The sequence below is a fragment of the Budorcas taxicolor genome, chromosome 10, assembly GCF_023091745.1.
Source record: "Budorcas taxicolor isolate Tak-1 chromosome 10, Takin1.1, whole genome shotgun sequence".
NCBI lineage: Eukaryota > Metazoa > Chordata > Mammalia > Artiodactyla > Bovidae > Budorcas > Budorcas taxicolor.
Genome location: NC_068919.1, coordinates 43,844,627 through 43,859,494, shown reverse-complemented (window position 1 = coordinate 43,859,494; position 14,868 = coordinate 43,844,627). Strand labels below are relative to the sequence as shown.

Below are 14,868 nucleotides of genomic sequence, written 5' to 3'. Positions count from 1 at the left end.
ATTCACCCTTTCTCTGCATTTGTGATTTGAACTTTTGTCCTGGAAGAAACAGGGCTCAGAAATTTGCATAATCTCTTATCACTTGGCAAGATTAAATATTATTCAGTAATGTACCAGAGATAAGCTATGAGAAGTGAGCGATTGCCCTAGTTGAGGCTTCCATGGAGGTAGCAGTACCCACAGTTTCAAGCCAGCCTTCCTCACCAGCAGCCCCTTGTAATCCCCTCCTAGCCGGTTACCTGTACTATACTGCTGCTGGCCAACTGCAGGCATGCTTACAGGTTTCCAGAAGCTGTGACTTACTGACCTTCTCATGATCTCTTTCTCTTATCTGTGTCGCTAGAGAGGACTAGAAAACCTGAAACTGGTGTTGACTGGGAGCTGAGATTTGCTATAGGTGCATTTCCCTCCTAACAGTAGTAGACAAACACGTCTGTCTTTCTCCTTTAGAAAGAACTTGGACTACACAGAGCCCATTAGTAGGCTCTTGATTATTTAGTGGTGGCTTTATATTGTGATTATTTACCATTGGCCCAGATAAGAGGCTTGGGAGGGGTAAAGAGGACTTTACCAGGAAAGCAAAGAGCACAGCTGAGAAGTATACTCAGCTTCTATAGGGCAGGACTAAGTGAAGTGAAGTGAAAGTTGCTCAGTCGTGTCTGACTCTTTGCAACCCCATGGACTATGCAGTCCATGGGCTTCTCCAGGCCAGAATACTGAAGTGGGCAGCCTTTCCCTTCTCCAGCAGATCTTCCCCACCCAGGGATTGAACCCAGGTCTCCTGCATTGCAGGTGGATTCTTTACCAACTGAGCTATCAGGGAAGCCCAGATAGGACTAAACTGAACAACAATTTGGCAATTAACAATTTAGTGTTTATTGTTAACCATTCCCATCAGGTTTAGCTCTTTTTCTAAGGTGACAAGCTTTTTAAAGAAGAGACTAACAAAGAAACAGGTTTGTTTTGTTTTGTTTTAAATAATAGGACTGGTGTTTACACACCCAGGAGTAAATCTTTTTACCAGAGCTTCTCTTGAGATGTGAGTCTTGGGGATCAATTGTAAATTGCATAAAATGTATAAAATCATTTGATACCAAAGGGCTGTTGCCAAGTATACTTACTAGTTTTTAAGTCCAAAGTGGACAGTGAACAAAGATCTGACATGCCATCTGTAGTTGGTGAGACAAATTGACGAGCCCTTGATCCAATATAATCTTTTTTGTACAAGAAGTAATTCTTATGGTGATTTTCACTATATTCCCCAAAACATTTTAATGTTGATTTAAACTGTTTTCATGTATTGAGGTATAGTTGATTCATGAAGTAGAGAGGCGTCTATACGCACCTTTGGACCAAGAGCTCCTCTCCCGGGTCATGTTCTAGTAAAAGGAGGAATCTGGATACTTAAAACAGTCTTTGTTTTAAGCTGTGTTATGCTGTGCTTTGTATTCAGAATGAGAGAAAATAAACTATACTTCCTCCTACATTTTCTACTCCACTATTAGAAACTACTTTTTCCCCCTGATGTTTTTTAAAGTTACACTTTTAAAAATGATTTAAAAAGTGATGCTTTGTTCCTTGGATATGACACCAGAAGCACAGGGCGAAAAAAGAAAAAATAGATAAATTGAATTTCATGAAATTACAACATTTTGCTCATCAAAAGACACTATCAAGATAATGAAAAGGACAACTCACAAAATGGGGAAAGTATTTGCAAATAATATACCTGATAATTAATATCCAGAATATATAAAAACTCCTGCATTTCAACAGCAGCAACAACCAAAAGAACGGAACAACCCACTTCAGAACTAAGTGAGAGGGCTTCCCTGGCAGTCCAGTGGTGAAGACTCCGTGCTCCTGGTGCAGGGGCCATGGCTTCAGTTTCTGGTCAGGGAAGATCCTGCATGCTGCGTGGCGTGGCCCAAAAGCAAACGAACAACAAAGGCAACAGCTAAAACTGAGCAAAGGACTTGACTTGAAAAGACGCTCAGGGTAATTAATAAGAGAAATGCAAATAAAAGCCACAGCGATGTACCACTTCATACCCCACTAGGATGACTGTATGTTTAAAATGGAAAATAAGTGTTGGAGAAGGTGTGGAGAAGTTGGAACCTTTGTGGACCGCAGGTGAGAACATACAGTGTCACCGCCATTGTGGAAAACAGTTTGGTGGTCCCTCAAAAAGGTAAACATAGAATTAACAAACGATCTAGGAATTCTGTTCTTAGGTAGGTATGCATCCAAAAGAATTGAAAAACAGGTATTTAAACAAAACTTGTACACAGGAATATTCATAGCAGCATTATTCACAATAGCCAAAAGATGAAAACAATCCAGTGTCCATCAGCAGATGAATGCATAAACAAAATGTGGTATATACTTACAGTGGAATAGCAATAGAAAGGAATGAAATTCTGATACATGTTACAGTGTGTGTAAGCCTTGAAAATATTTTGCCAAGTGAAAAGAGCCAGACAGAAAAAAATAAATGTATAATTTCACTTAGATGAAGTATCTAGAATAGGCAAGTTTATAAAAACCAAAAGGAGAGAATAGAGTTACTAGGAGGTAGGGGGCAGAGGGAATATAAGTTACAGCGTTTCTGTTTCAGTTGATGAAAATGTTTTGAAAATAATAGTGATGATGGTTCCCCTCACAAAGTAACAGCTTTTTATTGTTGGCAATTTGGAAATCAAAGAAAAAGGATAAATCCTAAATTGCAAAGAAGAAAGTCATAAATCACCCAGAGATAAAGCCACTATTATAATTATGTTATGTTATTCATATACTTTTTATTAACAAATTGGTGCCCATCTCTCTATATTTGTAGTCTTTTTTGTTTATAGAGGGAAATACCATGAACATTTTCCTGTAACATTAAATGGTCTGCTATAACATTTTAAATAGCTGCACATTGTTCCATGTTAAGGATGTATCATGATTGATTTAGGTAAGTTGTTGTTCATTTGTTGTTCAGTTGCTAAGACATGTCCAACTTTTTGTGACCCCCATGGATTGCAGCACGCCAGGTTTCCATGTCCTTCACTGTCTCCCCAAATTTGCTCAAACTCATGTCCATTGAGTTACTGATGCCATCCAACCATCTCATCCTCTTTCTTCCTCTTCTCCTCTTGCCCTCAATCTTTCCCAGCATCAGGGTCTTTTCTAAGGAGTCTTCTCTGTGGCCAGACTATTGGAGCTTCAGCTTTAGCATCAGTCCTTCCAGTGAGTATTCAGGGTTGATTTCCTTTAGGGTAGACTGGTTTGATCTCCTTGAAGTCCAAGAGATTCCCAGGCATCTTCTCCAGCACCACAGTTGGAAAGCATCAATTCTTTGGTGCTTAGCCTTCTTTATGGTCCAACTCTCACATCTATACATGACTACTGGAAAAAACCATAGCTTTGACTATACGGACCTTTGACAGCAAAGTGATGTCTCTGCTTTTCAATATGCTGTCTAGGTTTGTCATAGCTTTACTTCCAGGGAGCAACCATCTTTTAATTTCATGGCTGCAGTCACCGTCTGCAGTGATTTTGGAGCCCAAGAAAAGAGAATCGGTCACTGTTTCCACTTTTTCCCCATCTATTTGCCATGAAGTGATGGGACCAGATGCCATGATCTTACTTCTTTGAATGTTGAGTTTTAAGCCAGCTTTTTCACTCTCCTTTTTCACTTTCATCAAGAGGCTGTTTAGTTCCTCTTCACTTTCTGCCATTGGAGTGGTATCATTTGCATATCTCTTGTTGTTCAGATTTCTCCCAGTAGTCTTGATTCCAGCTTGTGATTCATCCAGCCTAGCATTTCACATGATGTACTGTGCATGTAAGTTAAATAAACAGGGTGACAATATACAGCCGTAACATATTCCTTTCCCAATTTTGAACCAGTCCGTTGTTCCATGTCTAGTTCTAACTGTTGCTTCTTGACCTACATACAGGTCTCTCAGGAGACAGCTAAGGTGGTCTGGTATTCCCATCTCTTTAAGAATTTTCCACAGTTTGTTGTGATCCACATAGTCAAAGGCTTTAGTGTAGTCAATGAAGCAAAAGTAGATGTTTTAATTCCCTTGCTTTTTCTGTAATCCAACGGATGTTTGCAGTTGGATCAAACCCATGTCTCCTGTGTCTCTTGCATTGGCAGGCAGGTTCTTTACCACTAGCACTACCTGGGAAGCCCAAGACTTGAGAATTTGCAGCTCTTTAAGAACTGAGCTTCATTTCTCATGTCATCAATAAAATACTTAGAGACAAACAGAACACACTTCCCTTTGCAAAGGGTCCCTTTGCATGGCCCTCCCTATGCAGAGGTTCTGAATCCACAGATTCAACCAAGCATGAAACAAAAATCTTCAGGGGAAAAAAAAATTCTGAAAAGCAAAACTTGAATTTGTCACTCACTGGGAACTGCTAGCATTTTATTTACAACTGTTTATATCACTTTTACATTGTATTAATTATTATAAGTACTCTAGTGATGATTTAATATATATGAAAGGATATACATTGGTTATATGCAAATATTGTGCTGTTTTATATTAGGGACTTGAGCATTCTCAGATTTTAGTACTGGGCAAGGGGTGGGAGGTATTCTAGAACCAATCCCCTGCAGATACTGAGGAATGACTATATGTGTTTCATGATAACCTTGCAGCTTTGGACTTTTGAGTTTCTAGCTCCTGTTCTTTTTTCTTTTTCTATCCTCTTGGTGCCTTTTGCTTACTTTGACATTTTCTTTTTGCTTCTTGCCTCTTCTACTCCATATATTTTTCTCTTTGCCGCCAATATGCAGTTTTTATTGCTGCTTCTATTTCTTTTCTGGTAGAGAGAGATCAAACATAAAATCAATGAGCTGGTTCTCAGCCAAAAATAAACCTGTAAGTGTTGATGGCTTTCACTCTAGTCCACAATTTTATTCTCAAGTACAGTACATGAACTATTTAGTGTCTTACACCTGGAAATGTGAGCTGCTGAGAACCAAAAAAGTATATCCTCATCTTGTGAGACAGCATAGTTAAAAATACAGGCTCTAGTTTAGAGCCAGACTGATTTCGATTCAGATCCTGGCTTTGCATCTTGTTTAGCTGTGTTACACTGAAACAAATTGCTCTAAGCTTCCATTTCTTCATCTGTACAATGGGAATGGTAATACTTTTGGGGTTGTTGAGAGGACTAAATATAAGATAATACATGGAAGGCTCTTAAACACAGTAAGTAGAAACTATTATCTTGAAAGCCATCAAGCCTTCATAGAAATAATGTACATGCCACCTCCCCGACCAAAAATTTAAAAAAAAAATCAGAGAAAGCAACAAAGCGTTTAACCCATTGTGTGTGGGACTAAGCATCCTTTTGTATCATTTAGGATTTGGGAAGCCTCCTCAACAAAGTTCAGTTCAGTCGCTCAGTCGTGTCTGACTCTTTGCATCCCCATGAATCGCAGCGCGCCAGGCCTCCCTATTCATCACCATCTCCCTGAGTTCACTCAGACTTGAGTCCATCGAGTCCGTGATGCCATCCAGCCATCTCATCCTCGGTCGTCCCCTTCTCCTCCTGCCCCCAATCCCTCCCAGCATCAGAGTCTTTTCCAATGAGTCAGCTCTTTTCATGAGGTGGCCAAAGTACTGGAGTTCCCGCTTTAGCATCATTCCTTCCAAAGAAATCCCAGGGTTGATCTCCTTTAGGATGGACCTGTTGGATCTCCTTACAGTCCACGGGGCTCTCAATAGTCTTCTCCAACACCACAGTTCAAAAGCATCAATTCTTCGGCACTCAGCCTTCTTCACAGTCCAACTCTCACATCCATACATGACCACAGGGAAAACCATAGCCTTGACTAGACAGACCTTAGTCAGCAAAGTAATGTCTCTGCTTTTGAATATGCTATCTAGGTTGGTCATAACTTTTCTTCCAAGGAGTAAGCGTCTTTTAATTTCATGGCTGCAGTCACCATCTGCAGTGATTCTGGAGCCCAAAAAAATAAAGTCTGACACTGTTTCCACTGTTTCCCCAGCTGTTTCCCATGAAGTGATGGGACCAGATGCCATGATCTTCGTTTTCTGAATGTTGAGCTTTAGGCCAACTTTTTCGCTCTCCTCTTTCACTTTCATCAAGAGGCTTTTTAGCTCCTCTTCACTTTCTGCCATAAGGGTGGTATCATCTGCATATCTGAGGTTATTGATATTTCTCCCGGCAATCTTGATTCCAGCTTGTGTTTCTTCCAGTCCAGCGTTTCTCATGATGTACTCTGCATAGAAGTTAAATAAGCAGGGTGACAATATACAGCCTTGACGTACTCCTTTTCCTATTTGGAACCAGTCTGTTGTTCCATGTCCAGTTCTAACTGTTGCTTCCTGACCTGCATACAGATTTCTCAAGAGGCAGGTCAGGTGGTCTGGTATTCCCATCTCTCTCAGAATTTTCCACAGTTTATTGTGATCCACACAATCAAAGGTAGGAGATTAAATTGTAGTCTAAACCTTCATTCAGTGGGCATATTCAGTGTGTGATGATGGTTAAGGTCTAGGATACTACTGATGGTTCATCTCATAGATGAAAGGGGAAGATGGATGCTTATTGCCAAACTTAAAACAGATTTTGTCTGACAGTAGGACATAAGTAAAAGGCAAGAATTTGAACTGACTGGAGTTTTGGTTGGTTGGACAAATTCAGATATTTGCTTTTAAATATGAACCCAATATAATAAAAAACATGTTTGGTTTTTACAGTGTTTAATCCTAAGGTGATTTTGAAGAAGTAGAATTTTAACATGAAGTGAAGCATCAGAAATTTAAGACACCCCCCCCCTTCCTTGTATTTGTTGTTCAGAAAGAAAATCTAAGTCTTTACACTACATTTTAATACCATAAACTTGTGCACACTTCATTGACTTTTCTTCATGTTAAGAGAAAAAATATTTCTGATGTGTTAAATAAACCTTTGGAGATAAATTAGCAGCATGACTTAATTTACCCATTGCTGTCAGTCACCTTCAGACAACAGCAAAAAAAACAAAACAAAACAAATACCATAAACTGATTATTGTTGATAAGGATGTTGTCACTTAGGCTTTCCAACACTTCTCTCCTGAGCTCTAACCTGTGTGCGCATACCCTCATGCTGCTGGAAATTTGGTGAGCCACACTGGGTTGGTAATCAGAAAGTAACTGGAATTTTTACGTAAGTAGTTGAGGAGTTCCTATTCCCCTTGTCATCCCACCAGTCAACGGTGAGATCTGGTGCCTATCCAAACCCTGCCTTGATGGATTGAACCAGAATTGGGGTTATTCATGCTGTTCAGCAGTTACTGAGAACCTACTAAGTGTTTATGTAGGTAAAAGGAAAAAATGTAGATCTTACCTCTTCTAATACAGCATCACTGGGGTTTGGACAGGGGAGCACAGGTTATTTTTCATCTTTTACAGGCAAGTGCAGCGGCTCAGTGGGGCTCCCCTGGTGGCTCAGATGGTAAAGAGTCCACCTGCAGTGCGGGGGGCCCAGGCTCAATCCCTGGGTCGGGAAGATCCCCTGGAGGAGGGAAGAGCAACCCAGTCCAGTATCCTTGCCTGGAGAATTCCATGGAGAGAGGAGCCTGGCGGGCTGTAGTCCACAGTCCATGGGGTCGCAAAGAATCGGCCACAACTGAGCCACTTAACACACACACACACATTCAGCAGAACCAATTTGACAGTCCAGAAACAAGCCCTAACTTATACACAAACTAAGGGAAATGGAAGGGGTTTTTAGTAATACAGGTATTGGGGAAACCCTCTGTGAGGGTTAAGTCGCAGACCTATCTTGCACTTTCTAATGTAAGTTTGCATAAAGGTCTGCATATCTGGGATTGACACGTTGTGCACTTTCAATGTCTGACAGTTTTACTTGTCAATTATATGTTGATTTAAAAAAAAAATAATTCTAAAATAAAATAATTTCCAAAATAGAAAAAATAAGTTCTATGTGTACATCTATGTGTATATAAATACACATATATATTCAAGATTCTTAGATACGTGTGTTTTTTTACTTTTATAAAGTCATTCAGTTAAAATAATATAAAAGTAAATATCCAAATTTCTAGATGAAAAGGCTTAGCATAAATGGAAGAAATCACAAAGATTGATGGATTTGTTATGTTAGAAATGTAAACCTTCACTAAATCAACAACTTCACCTAACGCTAGTCCTGCTTACTTTCAAATGAGCCAGAATTAAAAGAAATTTGTACCTTGACATATTTTTGCCATATAATGCCAAAAAGACAGCTTTGGTTACAAAATTTGTGGAGTTTTTTTTTTTTCCACATTTGATTTGTATATGGGAGCTCATATTCAGGAAATTTTATAATTGAAGTATCTTCAAATAAATCATGTGTAAATAAGCCCACCAAACAACATGTGTTAAAAGTTCTACAAATGATATAGCTACTGATAATGATATTATTGATATTCCACTAATAAAAAACTAAGGTCATGGCATCTGGTCCCATCACTTCATGGCAGATAGATGGGGAAACAATGGAAACAGTGAGAGACTGTATTTCCTTGGGCTCCAAAATCACTATGGATGGTGACTGCAGCCATGAAATTAAAAGACGCTTGCTCCTTGGAAGAAAAGCCATGACAAACCTAGACAGTGTATTAAAAAGCAGAGACATTACTTTATCGACAAGAGTCCGTATAGTCAAAGCTTTGGTTTTTCCAGTAGTCATGTATGGATGTGAGAGTTGGACCATAAAGAAAGCTGAGCACCAAAAAATTGATGCTTTCGAACTGTGGTTCGAAACTCTGAGAAGACTCCTCAGAGTCCCTTGGACTGCAAGGAGATCAAACCAATCAATCCTAAAGGAAATCAGTCTTGAATATCCATTGGGAGGACTGATGCTGAAGCTGAAGCTCCAATATTTTGGCCACCCAATGTGAAAAACTGACTCATTGGAAAAGACTCTGATGCTGGGAAAGATTGAAGGCAGGAGAAGGGGATGACAGAGGATGAGATGATTGGATGGTATCACCAACTTGATGGACATGAGTTTGAGTAAACTCCGGGAGTTGGTGATGGACAGGAAAGCCTGGCGTGCTGCAGTCCGTGGGGCTGAAAGAGACCACATTTGACTAAGTTACAGAGCTCAGTTCATTTTCAGCTCCTTTTGAAAGGGTCACTCTGGGTGAGGCAGCTGAGCAGACCACAGCAGCTCTTCTTCAGCCTAGTTATTTTTAACTAAGAGACCAGGTAACTGCAATAGGTACCTGTTGTTATAATGGATTAGTTAGGAGCAGTGAGCCATTGCTTAGCTTCTTTTCAGTTGAGAGGGGGAGTGCCCAGTCAGTTTAATCACTAGCATTGGAGGGGAAAGAATGTAACGGGAGCTTTGAAGAGGGCTATATGAGAAGGACATATGACCTAAAGGTTTATAAGCTGCTTTGGCAGTGATAACTGAGAGTGAAGGCCTGATTAAAAGTTTGTCACCTGTGCTCTCCAGACATCAACACTACAGTTTTCTACAGATGCTCCCCTCTCAAGGAGGAAGTGGAAACTGGTTTCTATTCACATATTATGTGTTAGCTCTCTCACCTTACTCTCTGATTAACCACTGCCATCACCACGATCCCACCATCCTCAGCTCTCTGCATGCTAGAAGTTCAGTTATTCAAATTTAAAAAAAAAATTATAACATGCAATCTTAGAGCTCAGTCACTCTCCATCATTATACCCCATATTACATGAGACACTGAAAGTCTATACAGAATGCACACCATAGCTGTTCCTAGATAAGGCTTATATCTGGGTATATCAGATGCCTGTAGTCTTGGGGAGCTACTACATGTACATTCAACAATAACTTCAAGCCAATTTTTTTAAAAATTATTACTAATCTTTAAAGAACCCCTTGTATCCTTAGGGAGGTTAGAATATTCTTTACCTACTCTTGTTATTTCTGTGATCTCTTACGTTACCAGAGGCTGGTGATAACGTCCTCTGTTTTATTAAGAGTTCTGTCCCTTCATTCTAAATTATATGCTTCCCGGAATCAGAGACTGAAAATTATACAACCCCACTTCTCCACCCCAAACACATACAAATAGTACAGTGTTTTGAATAAATAGTTCTTTGTAGGATAAGAAACCATTATGGGGTTTGAGTTGTCTGTGACTTAAATTTCTTAGCAGTGTCCAGGACGTCCCACTATCCTGGACACTGTATGCAAGCCAAAAGGCAATAAAATTGGTAGAGGAGCCATCAAGTTGTTAATGAGTCATAAATTGCCTCTTACCCTTTATAATGTAAAAGGAAACTTGAGTTATAAAAGACAATCTGGTTGTTTTAGCACCATCTAGAGGAAGGCATAGAAATGGTTAACAGATTTTACAACAGCACCATATCAGTTCATTTAAATCCAAATACCACATTCTTCCTATCTCTCCTTTTGCACTAAATATGTCATGATATAATAAGGTATAGTTCATTTGGCCATTCAGCCAAACTTTACTCTCTTTTTATCAGCTCCTGGCTGATAACATGTTATCTTTTTGTGTGTTTATCTGTTCCAGCTGGATTGTAAGATAGGATAGGGACCCTGACTTTTAAAAAAAAATTTATATGTAGGATCTGTCAGTTGTGGTATGCAGGCTCTTAATTATGGCACGTGGGACCCAGTTCCTTGACCAGGGATTGAACCTGCATGGGAGCACGGAGTCTCAGTCACTGGACCACCAGGGAAGTCCCTATAACTTACTTTAATGTATTAGTACACTAATCAGTAATTAACAAGAATTTTTTTAGCATGAAATATTAGAGTTTTTCAGATCTTCCTTCTTCCTGCTGTTCGACACGTAGCCTCAGCTCATTATCACATGATTTCACTCTTCCTTATGTGTGCCAAAACTCACCCCAGATCCTCTTAAAAGTTAGAAAATCCTACCTATTCTTCTCTGATCTGTCTATACCACAGTATATGTAGCATATTTTTTAAAATAATGATTTGATATATACTCACTTTCCCTCCCCCCAGAGTAAAATTTTCAGTTAAGTTTTGAATCTCCACTAGCACTCGGCATAGTGATGAAGTATAAGTAATGTCCATTTGCTGGCTCATTGCATGAAAGCAGTGTTTGAGGCATATTTGTCTGAGAGCAGTTTACTGGCTGGACTGACAGAAAGAATTAAAGATTGAAGATAGGAGCATAATTCAGTCTGTTAGAATAATCTAGAGGTAAGTTAATGAGGACTTGGATTCTGATGGTTGTGGTTGGGGATGGGGAAGAAGATATTATTCAGAGAGAGTTCAAAGGCAGAATAGACAGGCCGTGGTGACTGGCTTGTATCCAATGCCACAGAAAGCCAGCTCTGCTTCCTCTTTTTACTGCCGATCCCTTTTCATTTTGCCCCAGATTTCTTGCTTTCTTTAGAGATCATCAGTTGCCTCTCTTTAGGGTCCTGAATTCTCATAACTTAGGAGAATTCCAACTGGGCAAGTGGATCCCCACAAGGCAAAACCGACAATAGTGGTAGGACTGGCTGGTCCCCAGGTTTCTGTCGCCCAGCATGAAGATAGCTGCAACTTCATTAGCTAGCATCTCCATAAAAAGGCAGAAGTAAAATAATGCTTAGGTGTATGCCTTAAGTCAGCAGTTCTTAAACTTTTTAGACTTAGGACTCCTTTTCATCCTTGACAATTATTAAGGAGCTCTCTAAGAGCTTTTGTTTAATATCTGTTGATATTATCGTTATTGATGTTTGCCATGGTAGAACTCAAAACAGAATCTGTTAAAAATATATTTATTAATCTATTTAAAAATAACAACAATAAACCTGTTACATGTTAACATATTTATGAAAAATAATCATAGTTTCTAAAACAAAAATTTAGTAAAAGAGTAGCATTATTTTACATTTTTACAAATCTTTTTAATGTCTGGCTTAATAGGAGACACTCTGGATTCTCATATGTACTTCTGTATCCAATCCGTCAAAATATCATGTCATGCCTCCTCTGGAAAACTCTTTATGTACACTCAGGATAGAATGAAAATAAAAACCCAAATTTTTCTTAGTATTATTATGAAAATAGTTTTGACTCTGCAAACCGCTTGAAACTGTCTTTGGGACTGTCAGACATCCCTGAACCATACTTTGAGAATCCATGCCTTAAGCAATGCTTTTTAGTTTCTCTTAAGAGAATCTTAAAGATGTATGTTTCATTTTATAGACATGTGTAAGCATTCTTGGCATCTGTATTGAGACCCTCATTACCTATTAGTAGAAATAACATACTTGAAAGTAGAATAAAAACAAGTCTTCAGTTAAAAAATTTTTTGTTTATTGGACATTAATCATACACCCCATACTGCATTCAAAGCTCATGACAAATTAGTTGTAGAAAGTTACCAAAAATTATTTTGTCTGACTAACTGATTCCTTTGGCTAATATCAATAGAATTTTTCCCCATGGACTTTGCATTGCACATATAACAGAATCATGGAATTAATGCATGTAGAATGTATATGGCCATGAACTCAGGTAAGAGGATCCATAGGACCTGATAACAGAGTTACATTAGTGTTAACTCCTTGATGTCCTCATCTAAAGTAGATTATAAGAAGAAAGTTGTATGTGATAGAGAGCTTGGAAATATGGAAATCACTACTACTGCAAAAGGTAGACATGTTGGGCTTCCCTGGTGGCCCAGTGGGTGGAAGTCCACCTGCCAATGCTAATCCAGCAAAAGCAAAACACAAAACTCAACTGAGAAGTCTGATCTCAATGAATAGAGTCCTTAACCCTTAATACTTCAGTAACCTTTAAAGGGACATTCCTTTACCACACCACAAGATAATCATATCTAGAATAATGTCCCTGAGTCATGAAGAAAAATATTAAAATATACTTCATATGTTGAGTCCTCAATTTATGAATGGCTTTTCTTCCAAAGTTAATTTAACTTTGGAAAACATTTACTTATAGAAGCAGGTAAGTAATTGTTATTTGGGGTCCCAATCTGTTCTTTCAGCTTATCTATTCAACAGAGAACCTTTGAGTGCTTAATGTCAATAGAAATGTTTCAGTTAGCTCTCATTTACAGCTTTGTTTCAGTGAAGGAATACACTAAGGCCAAAGCCTGAGCATATATACTGTTTCCCTCTGGCCTCCGTTATTTGTCGTATAAAGTGCTGAACTTTTGCTATCAGGGTCTGCAATTAGAGTCCAAGTGCCAAATTCAGTCCACTGCCAATTTTTGTAATTTCATTGAAACACAGCCATAACCCATTCATTTGTGTATTGTTTGTGACTGTGCTACAAGAATTGAGAAGTTACCATAGAGACTGTATGGCCTGCAAAGGCTAAAATAATTTGCTATGGGTTCCTGACATTAAAGGTTTATAAACCGCTCATCTACACCTTCTGGCTTGCCCTAATCTCTGACCTCATTTCTTCCCACTCTTCTTACTCCACTTCAGTCTCATTCCACTTTGCTCTTCCTGAAAACATGCCAAGTACATTGTCACTGCAGTGCCTTTGTACCTGCATTCAAAGGTTCATCCTTCTAATTTCCTCATGGCTCACTCTTCAGGTTTCGCTGCTTGCATGTCACCTTCTCAGTAAGGCTTCTCTTGACTGCCCATTGTAAAACAGCAACATCCCATCCCTCACATTCTTTTTTCTTGTGCTCCTGTTTCATTTTTCTCCATAGGGCTTACACTATCTAACATATATTTACTTGTTCTCTGTCACCCATCACTTGAATATAAGTTGTAAGAGTCGGACACGACTGAGCGACTTCACTTTCCCTTCTGTCTTTTATAGTTGTTGGCAAATTGGGATTGAAACAAGATTTAAAAGCAGCATATAAGTATTTCTGTTTCCATTTGAAAACTCAAGGTGACTGGCAAATTCAATCTCATGTGACCTCTTTCCCCAACCTCTTTTTCAGTCCCTTGAGAGCAAACAGCTGTCCTTGTTTATCTTTGTTCTCCATACTAGTCCAGTGTAGGCTCTTAATTAATATTTTCTCCCAGCCCAGAAATGGACCTTGGTGTCTTCTTAGTTGTTTTTTTTTTTAATATAAATATATAACTTCGGTACTTCCCATAATGCCTGGCTTAGTAAATATTTGCTCCATGAAGGAATAAGTTAAATTAATTGTTTGTCGACTTAGGATAAAATACTATCATAGATTTTCTGTCATTGTATAACAAATTATTCCCAAAATGTAAGGATCTAAAACTTAAAACTTTCTGTGGGTCAGCTTAAGTAGCTGGTTCTGTCTCAAGGTTGTTCATGAAATTGCGGTCAAAATGTTAGCTGGACTGCTATCATCTGAAAGCTTATTTGAGGATCACTTCCAAGTTGGCTCACTCACACAGCTGTTAGCAGCAGGCCTTAGTCTCTGGCCTCATGCACCTCTCCATAGGGTAGGCTGTCCTTATGACACAGTGGGGAACTTCCTCAAGAGAAGTAATCCAAGAAGGAAAACATTGCCTTTCATCATCGAGTCTGAAAAGGCTACGTCCACCACATTCTTGTTTGTTACCAGCAGGTAGCTAAATGTAACCCACACTCAAGGTGAGGGGAATTAGACCTCTCTTTTTTTTCCCCATGATACATATTTTTTTAATTGGAGGAAAATTGCTTTACAGTGTTGTGATAGTTTCTGCCATACAACAATGAAAAGAAGCCATAGTTATACATATATCACCTTCCTCTAGAGCCTCCATCCTCTCCCCCCATGCCACCCCACTAGAGCATCACAGAGCATCTATCTGGACTCCCTGTGTTACATCACAACTGCTCACCAGCTCTCTGTTTTACGCACAGTAGTGTATCATCCCACTCTTTCCCCAGTGTGTCCACAAGTCCGTTCCCTGT

General features: G+C 39.1%; 1 protein-coding gene and 1 non-coding gene across 3 annotated transcripts in view; both read left to right on the top strand.

The window, feature by feature from the left end:
- The window catches only part of ZNF609 (zinc finger protein 609), a 195,294-nt gene that overhangs the window by 156,557 nt on the left and 23,869 nt on the right, over positions 1-14,868 (top strand). The window lies entirely within an intron of this gene.
- Positions 6,877-7,004, top strand: LOC128054900 (small nucleolar RNA SNORA19). The gene has a single exon (XR_008200047.1). It is a non-coding gene; the product is annotated as a small nucleolar RNA SNORA19 (small nucleolar RNA).